Genomic DNA, 11,820 nt, shown 5'->3' with positions numbered 1-11,820 from the left:
TGCCTTGGTACTAGTTATCGCAGGTCAGATAAGGAAATCCACCAATCTTTCATTCTTCACATTTGTATTTTTCAGGACTGTGATTTTCAAAGGGGCCTGAGGGAGTTAAGAACCCAAATTCAATATAAGCAGGATGCTGAACTCCTATGAAAATCCCATCTTGAATCCACATCACAACAAATACTGCTTAACAACTCACAGGGGGCCCTTCATTCAATGCTCACTGGAGGCAGGGGAAAGACTCCCATTACCCTAAGTGCTAGTTGAATCAGCCTCATGTTGTGCAATTCAGAATGGAGCAAGAATTCAATGACTATGCAAGTTAAATCTCATATGAAATCAAAAGGGATACATCACAGCTGGGTATAATTGAGGGAGAGCCCCCAGGGTCAAGAGTATAGTCGACAATCAACTAGTGACAAAAATAAAATAGAAAAAACAAAAGCTACATAATAATGAAATTACAGAATAAATTGAATTCAAAGGGCTTTTTCAATATAATTTTTGAAAATATTCAAGTTTCCTCATTAAAAAAAAAAAGAAACATCTGTTCACCTGTTTGAAATCTAAAGGGTTTTATCATAAGTAAGGATAATGAAGGCTTCATAAATTCACCAGGCAACTTGCTGAGCAATGGCAAATATATTGATGAAAGAGTAACTGTCTGAGGATCTCTCTCTCTCTCTCTCTCTCTCACGCACACACACACCTCCGTTAGTGACAGTGACACTTTCATCAACATATTTGTCATTACTCAGCAAGTTGCCTGGTGAATTTATGAAACCTTCGTTATCCTTACCTACTTAGGTGCATACACACATGCCACATGTCAAACTGCTTTAAAGTTATTTATTCATTCATTCGTTTAAATGATTATTATGTCAAACAAAAGGGTGCCCATTCCAAGCCACTGATACTGGTAAATGTCTCACCACTTAGCCCAGATCACAATCCCTCAACAACAGCACAAAGATAAACACTGATTTATCAAACCTCACAAAACAGAGTCCCACTCCCACCACCACCCAGTCTGATCCATCACCCATTTCCTTACAGATCACGGGAGAAAAGATTCAACTTGTAGCATGCCCTGAAAACTAACAAACTCAGGTTATTACACACCTGCGAGAAGTGATTGGCAAAAGGTATGGGCCCTAATGGCAAGGTGTTCTCCAACATTCCCCTCTCATTTATACCAGTGGGCTCCATTGACCGTAGCCACAACTCTGGCAATTGCATGTCACTTCATCAGCTGATCTGACAACATCTGAACTGGCATCAGCTACATTGACCATGCTTTATTTCTAGGTCATTATAGGTCAACCATCTTCACTACCTCAAGTGTCTGTGACACTCATCCTCCTACAATCAAACAAACCTGAATCCTGTATCTGATTCGGCTGTATCTTTTTAGTCATCAACAATCTGGAACAGGAAGTGGGCTGATTCACTAATACATCCTCATTCAAGAAGAGAGAACATACTCTAAATCAGGGGTCTTATGGACCACATCTCATAACCTTTTTTCCTCGAGGAACCACCTCCCCTCCCATTCCCAAGTTAACCGGGCCATTCACCAAGATTCAGAGACCCTGTGACAACTACAACAATTGCTTATGTGGGATCCTTGGTCTTTGAGATCCCTTCCTCCTTTTATTTAACACAGTTAACTAGTGGAGACAGCTAGAGGATATTATCCTTGTTTACAATGGCCCTAGGTTCTTCTTTGCCATGAAGATCCTGGACATCAGCAGAAGCAGCTGAAAGCAAGTAGGTGGAATAAATATCCCAGCTTTCTGTAGTCCCCCTGCTAATTTGAGAACCAGTGCTGTAAATTTTGTCCATGTTAATCTTCCTTCATATTCTTGATGGTTTTATATTCCAAGTTTGTGTAACACAAATTAGAGAGCACACAGGCATATGTTAGACAATGAATGTGACACCTCATGTTTTACAAGTTGCTCAGTCCTGGTGATTATATTTAGATATAATTTCAGTAAAACAGAAACATAATATTATACGTTGTTAAACTGTCTTTTGCTTTCTGTAAGAGTTGCTTAAAACTGCAAAAGGATTATAGACAAGGCTTATCTTCAGCATTTTCTAGATTTTTCTCTTGACAAAATAAGCAACTAGTGTCTTTTTAGACTAGACTGTAACCTCACTACAACCAAAAAAGTATATTACTATAAATACAGACATAGATGGCATGGTTTTAGTCTTTCTGCAGTTTTATTGACTTCTATTTCAATATGCACAATGCTTCCTCACATCATTCTGATATACCTGGTAGATCAAAAGAGATGTGTGTGTTAAAAAGTTGCTGAGTTATGTATTTGTCTTATACCAGATCTGTAGAAGGCTTGACATGTACATTTATCAACAGCTTTTGGCTATATAAATTTTGCAACACCAGCTTCAACAGATATTTTTCTGGATCAATACAGATTAACTCATGAAGCAGATAAACACCTGGTGACGGAAAGTGTTATCAATTAATGACACTAGCAAGATTCAAATTATGCCGCCCTTCATGCAACAGATTAAACGGTGCTATGTGCTAAAATATTCAGGGTTCTTCAAATGAACTTGGCCTTAGAATCTGGCTGCATCTCATACAGGTGAACTGCAGATTTAGGGCTCTTTCCACCTTTGAGGTATAGCTCTGTCTTGGGGGCAGAGAAAAGGTGCAGCACCTGGCAGCTTTGACCTTGAAACAAGTACGGCAACCCCTGGGCTTTGGGGCATAGAAAGGGAGTGCAGCTGCTGTGCTATCCTTGAAGAAGCTACATCAGTAGCTCCTCTCTGCTCCCCTCCTAACATCTGGGCACCTTCACCCTGCCCTACTTCTGCCCCTTCCAGCCCTTTTGAAGATGCTTTTAACCACGGTAGCAGTAGCTCTTAAGTGTCTTGAATCCAAGTGCAGCTATTGTGCCTGGTCAATATGTGGAGGAAATAATGGGTGGGTGGGGGACTTCTTGTTTCCTCATCCCAGGTAGGGTCTGAGTATAAAGGTCCCCCCAAAACAGAAGCTGAGTAAGCACAGATTCATAGTCTGTGTGTCACCACAAACCAGGCTGTGGGAGCAACCAGCATATTAGTAAATTTTAAACTAGCCTCTCTCCCAACGCGCACTCCTCTGTGAGATAGTCTTGGTGCTCCTTGTCTATTGGGGATATCGCCAATGCATCCTGGGCCAGAGAGTCTCAGGTGTCCATCAGGATGGCTCTACTGACTTCAAAGGAGCTATGCCAGTTTACACCAGCTAAGGATTTGGCCTCTGAAGTCTTAAACCAGCCTCTCTCAAACTGTGGTAGGCAAAAAGGACTAGCTGGAGTGAGGGGGCAAGACAGATGTATACAGGAAGATGGGAGGCTCTGGTTAAAGGGGGGAGGTGGGTGCAAAGAGGCAATCGGGTTCATTTTCTTGAAGTGGGACAGCTTTCAAAAGTTTGTGAAATGCTGTCTTAAACCACGCATCCGATGGTAATTGTGATGTCACAGAACAATGCATTCTGGGGTGTGTTCAGGGAGCCAGGCACTACTAAGATGCTTCTACAAACCAAAAAAAGTTACATATTAAAAGGTTGGTTAAAATGCATCTCTGAGCTGGCTAGAGGGGGCGTTCAACAGGTAAATCTGCACTTAGAATATTTCTATAGATTGAAAACTGGCTTTCTAGAAAATACACATCTCTCTAATATACACTGGATATTGAGAAGAGGGAAAGATCCAGAAAAAGCAACAAAAATGACGAATGGGCTAGACGGATTATTTTATACACAGCCTGGAAAAAGTGATATTGTACTTGTAAAAAATTAAGGGTGGTTGTGATGCTGGATTTCAATATGATGAAGGGGAAGCTGAAGGCAGATATAATGTAGAGACTATAAGCTCCTTCATCCACCACTGAAATTCACTGCCTTTGGGAGTTCTGTCCTAATGACAGCTGCTAGGTTCTTTTGTTTGTTTGCTTCTTTCTGTTTTTCAAGGAGAGAAAACATAGTATCCAGGTTGAGGGATAACTTCAGGCAGATAGAATGCAATTGCCAAAATTGGATAATAGCCAGAAGACTGAAGCTAATGGTTTTCTTCTTTCAAAAATAGTACTGGACCAGTAATGAGTGGGACCTCGGTTTTATGCCTCATTAAAGAGATGCTGTCTTATGTGGGACAGTGCCCATAAATATGTGCAAGGACATTGGTTCAGGACTAAGACAGCACCTCCCAAATTAACTGCACCATCTATTGCCCCACATGGGTTTCCCTAGAGTTCTCCCATTCAAATAGGGGACAGCCCTGCTTAGCTAATAGGATCTTACAAGACTACAGCCCGGTAAACAATACTCTGAGTGGAAAAGAAAACACACAAATGTGATCTTTGGTATTTCTTGAAGACAAAAACAAAATAATTTTTTGGGGCAAAAACCAACATTGAGAAAAACTTGAGTTCAAGACAAGAAGACTGTTCATGCAAAACAAAAGGAAATAAATATGATTAATAAGCTTTTATGTCACTGCCAGAATGAAATAGAATAGCATATCTAATGTGCCAGTATTCTTTTGCCTCACAGCAGGTTTGAAGTAGTAATTTAGATGGTCCACTATTGAAAAGATCAATAAACATCCAGGCGGATTTGGATTTCCAATTAGCTGTTGTAAAAAGTATAACATTTTATTGAGATATTAAAATGGCAAAGCAGGGCCAATCTTGCACATCAGCCACCTAATTTATTTTATTTGGAACCAATCTTTCTCTCATTTTCACCAACGTAACTCTTGATTTACACCAGAGGAAAAATCTGGTACCTTAACTTCTTTCTGTCTTTGGAGTGAGGTACCAATTCATTTCATGAGCTGAGGTTTCACCATTCTTTATGAGATAGCAATAAAATTTGAGATGCTCATTCCTTGTAACAGCTATCAGTGATTCTGCTTTAACTCGGTGATGAGGGCCTGTGTTTTTTGACCAGAAAGAATATCCCCTCTCTAGTGCCACAACAGAATTCCACATGGTCATATGTTACATCGAGAAAATTATGAAGTCCTAGCTAAGGGCCAGAGTCAGGAAGACATCCCTATTCTCGGCTTAAGTGTTTTCCTAATATCTGCGGGAATTCAACACATGCTTAAAGTCCATCCCAATTCAGGAAAGCACGTAAGCATGTAAAGTGCTTCCCTGAATCAAGGCCTAACAATTTATGTTACAGTATTTATAAACCAATAGGCATAGGATATGTGGCTCAAGGCAAAATAACCTAACCGTTTAACTCCAACTTTTCACAACTCAAAAAAGTATTGTTCTGTCTATTTTTACGGAAGCTTTGGCATTCTCACCAAACAAAGCTTGATCTTGCTAAATAACCAGCATAGAGCGACCTGGAGATATTCAGGTAAGTATCCAAGCTTTGGGGATAGTACTACAATCCAAGAGATTTTCAAGTCTTTAGAAATTTATCACATCAGTATGAGATCGATATTGTCCGACTCTTGTGCAGATGCTCGAGGAGAGGGACCACAAGTAACATTCTCCGTGTACCACCAATACAGCGGTGGTAACTACAGTCCTTGTGTTTACTTGGGCTATTCCTGTCTCCAGAGCTCTGACAAACTGTTAATAATGCTATACTTCCTGAGCCTTCCCATGGCAGGGGTTTGGAGTAAGTTCATCATTCCCAGTTCAGATCCGGGCTACAATGGTCAGCCCGATACTAGACAAACCCCATATATTGATTTACATTACACTTACCATTGACTGACATTTCATTTAATGAGATCTAGTGAAAACTGGAAATGTACACTTGTAACACAGACCTGCTCAATTACAGAGGGTGCTACTTTTGTAGTATGATATCATTAAAAATACAGCTGGTATTCAACAAAAAAAACACACACCAATAACTATTGGCTAGATATTTACAGAATTTGAAAGAAAATTCACATATCCAAATTAACCCAGGGGTTCTCAAACTGGGGGTCAGGACCCCTCAGGGGGTCACGAGGTTATTACATAGGAGGTCACGAGCTGTCAGCCTCCACCTCAAACTCCGCTTTGCCTCCAGCATTTATAATGGTGTTAAATATATTTTAAAAGTATTTTTAATTTATAAGAGGGGATGTCACACTCAGAGGCTGGCTATATGAAAGGGGTCACTGCACCAGTACAAAAGTTTGAGAACCACTGTGTTAAATGAAAGCCTCAAGCAATGCATATCCATCTACTTTAAGACTAAAAAAATTATGTTACCCAACAGAAATTTACTACAACTGGATTAAAGCGTACACAAGGAATAGAGATGGTTCAGATGAGTGATGACAGAAATGTGTACTGCATCAATACAATACTGTATTCTGGGAACGTCAACCTGTTGGTGAGTATGGACCATTTCAGACAAATGGGAGAGGATAGCACCAAAAACCACCCTTTGACTTGTCTCTTTGCAGACCACTGATTTTAAAGAAACAGACTATGGCTCAATCCTGCAAAGTCTTATACGAGTAATTTTATTCACAAGAATTCCTGCTGAGTTCAGACTAGTCACATGAGTTAAGCTATATATGCGCATGTCCCCTGCTCCTCCGCCAAGATTGGAGCGTATGTTTTTAAACTGGTCTCAATAATTGGACATATGGCTGCGATTCAGCAGTCCACTTCTGTTCAAATGAGCACTCAAGTACTTTTCTAAGTGCCTTAAACTTTAATAGCACCTAGGCAGATGATTAATGTTAAGCGAATGCTTAAGTGCTTTGCTGCATTGTGGCCTATGATTTCTATTAGACAGATTATCCATGAGTTCTTATATGGTATGCATTACCATAGTATTTAAGCCCTTTTACAATGGTTGCCACCCTCTCTCTCTTCCTAGTTTCTCCTGATTTTTTTTATTACTTTTATTGCACAAATATTTAACAAAAAAATCTCCTTTAATATCTACTTATGGTATTAAGTGTATTTTGTATCCCTCTCGCCCCAAGCATGAAATTGACATTTTTAAGTTGTCTCCTGTCAAATTGCTATATATTAGAACTAAATGAAAAATAACTGCCAGAGCCCATGGTATCCAATACAACTATTTCTCAAACACTGTAATTTAATTTCCACAGATACTCTTTATTTCTAAAGTTAAAAAAAAAAGATTGCTACCAAAACTATGATCCATATTTCCCTTTTCAGTTTGTTTTATTTTTATATGTAACATTACATCAAAGCGGCTTTTTATTCGTTTTTAAAATGATCATATTATGAGCATAGAAAAGGTTCCAGCATTTGAATTATGATGTTATAATTCAGGCATGGTAAAATCAATGGCCCTTAGCCTTTGCCCTCATTCCTAATGCCACATTAGGTATAAGTTATTACATTATAATTCACATCCTGCAATGTTTTATGAGTTAAGAAAGAGGCTTGAACTAGTTTAATAGTTGCAGGTTTTGGAAAGGTGACATTGCATGTTTATGAAAAGTTGGACACTAGTACCACCGCTGTCGATGGGTATGTCTGTACTTTGAGCCAGAGGTATGAACTTCTAGCTCAAGGAGACATCCTTGGCTTGCACTGATCGAGCCAGCCCACTAAAATAGAACATAGCTGTGGTGGCAGGAGAAGTGGAAGAGGTTAGCTACCTCGAGTTAGCTCTCATCTAAGATGCTAGATACATACTCCGAGAGGCTAACCCTTCTTTCCACTCATGTTGCTATGGCTACTCTATTTTTAGCTCACTAGTTCAATCAGAGCTAACACGGGTATGTCTCCTCAAGCTGGAATTTACACCTCCAGCTTGGAGCATCAAGGTGCCCTTTGTAAGAGATAAGGACAGAGAAATAAAATGCAGAAACAAGATCAAGTGGGAGAGTGCTACACAAACAGAAACACTATCACTGCATGAACAGATGTACATGTGACTGAACAATAAACATGTGGCTAAACAATAAGTCAAGCAAAGTAAGCTGGTTTGGGAGAAGGGAATTTATTTAACAGAGGGGAACTGGGGACTAGCATGGAAAAAAGTTAACTTCGTATAGAGTATGAGCATCACCCTGGGCAAAAATGGAACAAAACTTTCAAAATAAACATTTGAGAAAGTGCAGACTAAAGCTTTAAATACTAAAACCTTACCATTTCAGGGAACTATTCCAAATTATTAGAATAGAATGCTACAAAGTCATAGGGTACTCGCTGAATGTGCATTCATCCAACAAGCCATAGGTAAAACGTAAGTTAGACATTTGGAAGAAGTGCTGGGTTGCATGAGGTGTTCTGGAAGTGATGTTTCAGGGACAAGTGAAACATATGGATGGCATACATAGATGTGAGAAGTCAATAGGGTATGTATGGAATATGTAGAGAAGTCTTAGGAGACAGAACTGAGGGACAGTGATTGCAAAGTCTAGAGAAAAGACTGAAGATTCCAGAGGTCAACCTAATGATTCTCTGTTGATGGGGACAACAAGTACTGCTATCAGGGCCTCATCTGATGCCCACTGTAGTCAAAAGAGGTCTTTCCAGTGATTCCAATGGACATTGGATCAAGGCCTCTGTGAGCATTTTGGAGAAAGGAGAGAGAGGGATGTGTGACAGGTTCGGTCACAGAAACCCCCTTGGGACTGTCACCTGATGTGCTGAAACTACCTCTTAGCCTTTTTTCCCCTGTCAGCGTGGGACTTCAGAACCCTGTCTTGTTGAGCCAGACATGCAAGCCTGCTGCAACACAGAGCCAGGGTCTGAACTACGTCCCCAAAGCTGCAGACTTTAACCAAAACTGCTCAGCAGGTTTCCTATCTCCAGCCCCCAGACACCCAGCTCCCAGTGGGATCCAAACCCCAAATAAATCTGTTTTACTCTGTTTAAAGCTTTTACAGGGTAAACTCAAATTGTCTGCCCTCTATAACACTGATAGAGAGATATACACAGCTGTTTGCTCCCCCCGGTGTTAATCACTTACTCGGGGTTAATTAATAAACAAAAGTGATTGTATTAAGTATAAAAAGTAGGATTTAAGTGGTTTCAAGAAATAACAGACAGAACCAAGTAAGTTACCAAGCAAAATAAAACAAAACATGCAAATGTGAGCAAAACTCCAATGGGAGTTTTGCCTTTGACCTCAATGAGTCCAGGATTTCACCCCAGATTGATAACAAAAGATCCTCTCTAATAAGATGCATGGTTCCACCATACTTTAAGTATATTTTACTCCACATAGTATTTTCACTGACTTAAGAAACTGAATAAAGGTAAATCTCACCCTCAGAAATATTCCAATAAGCTTCTTTTACAGACTAGAGTCCTTCTTAGTCTGGGCCCAATCCTTTCCCCTGGTACAGTCCTTGTTAGTTCCAGCTAAGGTGGTAACTAGGAGATTTCTCATGACTGCATTCCCCTTTGTTCTGTTCCACCCCCTTTTATGGCTTTGGCACAAGGCAGGAATCCTTTGTCTCTCTCTGGGTTCCCACCCATCCTTCTAAATGGAAAAGCACCAGGTTTAAGATGGATTCCAGTACCAAATGACATGGTCACATGTCACTGTAAGACCTCATTCTTCATTACCCACAGGCTGGCACCCAGGTCCACAAGGCGGCTTGCAGGTAAATAAACCATCTACAGCCAATTGTCCTAGTCAAGGAGTGCCATCAAGATTCTAAATCACCATTAATGACCCACACTTTGTATAATTACAATAGGACCTCAGAGTTAACTTCATATTTCTAGTTTTAGATACAAGAGTGATACATACACAAAAATAGGATGAACCTTTTGCATAAAGCATATTCCATTTACATTATATTCACACTCATAAGCATATTTTCATAAACATTTGGAGTGCAACATGGCAGGATGTTTGGACTGAGAGGCCAGGGCAGATATTATGGTCTCAATTATTTATTGTGTGCATCTTATTCACAAATCACAGATCTGTAATTGTTGTCTGAACAGCTCTATTAGAAGAGAGTTAACAGGAGAAATAATAAGAAAAAAACCTCTACATTTTAATTCTAAATTCCTATAACGTTTTGAGATTAGTCAGAAAGGACACTCTTAATTTAAAATGCACACCTTTCTCTGAAATGACTTTCTCTATTTAATTAAATGTAGGCAATGGCAAATTGTTTATTTATTTCAAATACCTTGATGTTTTATGTAGAGGCTTGATGATGAAGATATTTAAGTTGTCAGGCAACTTTTTTATCATTACAAGGATCAGTGATGCTGAAAGGGGTTCCAGACCTGTTGACTAAATTGGGCCCTTTATGAGGTAGGATACTGAAAGAGTCCTGAGTTGAAATTTGGATGTTGAATAAACTAGATCAAGATATCTGGGGGCTTGCTCTTGCTGTTAAATGCTGCTCCTTCATCACCTGTGCTGTGTGTGTGCTGCCAGCCACTTCTGCTGAGACACCTACATGAGGGTGCCAAAAGGGGGTTGGAGGAAAGGAGAAAAGGGGCCACAATCTCATCCCTCCACTATTTGCACTGGTCAGTGGAGCTGCTAGGCCATGGAGGTGGTAGCAAGCTGAAGCCAGAAAAGGCTGGGAGCAGTGTAAACAGCCTCTGGGGACCCAGGAGCCTAAGCAAACCAAATGCCTTCTGGTTTGGTGCAGCTCTGCACCATCTCTTACTATGGGCTGTGGCACCTACAAGGCATAGCTGAGCCCATGACGATCTTGGACTGGATACCAAATAACTACTAGATCGGTTCTTTCGCTTTGGTGCCTTAATCTGGGGTCATTGCCTCTCTCCCTGCTTTCCCACCCCCCAACCCCAACAGACATGAGATATCCTCCAGCCCTTCCGCTCTATTTCCATTGCTTGAACAGATGCATTTCTGCTCAGATTGAATTTCAAAGATGATGCTATAATACAATACCTTATTTTATTTACAATCTAAGTTATTTGCCAGTTAACATGCTGGATTTGTTGGCAGATGCTCTTTTTTGTCAATACATAGTAATTGGAAACGCCAACAAAGATGGTCAATTTCTACTGTACCTAGAAGAGCATGTCAATTCCTTTAAACTTCCTGCAGAGGTAATTGTTTCCTTTTTGATTTCCATTCATGGCCGCTGTATTCTGTTTACCAAATCACAGGCACTGCCTGACCTTTAATGGTTTAAATTTCATTTCTGTATACTGTATTGTAATTTTGACACCAAGAGACAATAAACACATTTATTCAGCTAGTCACAAAATTAATTCTTGGGTTTAAGACCTCAGTTAAAATCAGAACTGCTGGATTCTCTTTTCTTGTTACTGCCTTTATAGAACTAAAGAATACTTTCTCTCTCTCTCTCTTTTTTTTTTAAGAGCCATTATCCCCTGCAATTTGTCTATTCCTTTCTCCATACATGCCCCAAACCCCTGTAATATCAATGGAATTTGGTTTCTCTCGGGAGAAAATAATGAAATCATTCTTCCCTAGTTACTTTAGCTACTTTTCTTGCTGTCAACAATTCCTCAGCATTGCTTGGTTTCTTTATTCTCAGTCATTTCTTAATTTTTTTAAGCTGAATATTTCACTCATGTCATAAGCAAAAGCAGGCCCATTTTAAAGGGAAGGTAGCTCAATGTTTGTGTAAAAAAAAAGGAGCCAAAACTTATTTTTGACACAAGATAAGCAGCTGTGTCTAGGTCTACACTACAAACTAGGGTTGCCAACTCTCTGGGATTGGCCGGGAGTCTCCCAGAATCAGCATCAATCTCCCGGGGACGACTGGAAACAATCCAGGAGATGTTACTAGGATGTTTTAAGCAAGTGACCTTATGTCATGTTGTGGAAAAAAATTCTCCCAGAATAGCTTCAGTCTGAGTTGGCAACCCTACTACGAG

The 11,820-nt window shown here is 39.9% G+C and overlaps 1 long non-coding RNA gene across 1 annotated transcript in view; it reads left to right on the top strand.

Annotated features, from left to right (window-relative positions):
- Nucleotides 1-3,543: 3,543 nt before the first annotated feature.
- LOC123376995 overlaps nt 3,544-11,820 on the top strand; it is a 33,603-nt gene continuing 25,326 nt past the window's right edge. The window contains exons 1-2 of the long non-coding RNA XR_006582028.1: nt 3,544-3,632; nt 6,254-6,370. This is a non-coding gene — a long non-coding RNA (uncharacterized LOC123376995). The remainder of the gene's footprint in view (nt 3,633-6,253; nt 6,371-11,820) is intronic.

The sequence above is a fragment of the Mauremys mutica genome, chromosome 9 (assembly GCF_020497125.1).
Source record: "Mauremys mutica isolate MM-2020 ecotype Southern chromosome 9, ASM2049712v1, whole genome shotgun sequence".
In the NCBI taxonomy this organism is placed as follows: Eukaryota; Metazoa; Chordata; order Testudines; family Geoemydidae; genus Mauremys; species Mauremys mutica.
This window is presented reverse-complemented; position numbering and strand designations above follow the sequence as displayed.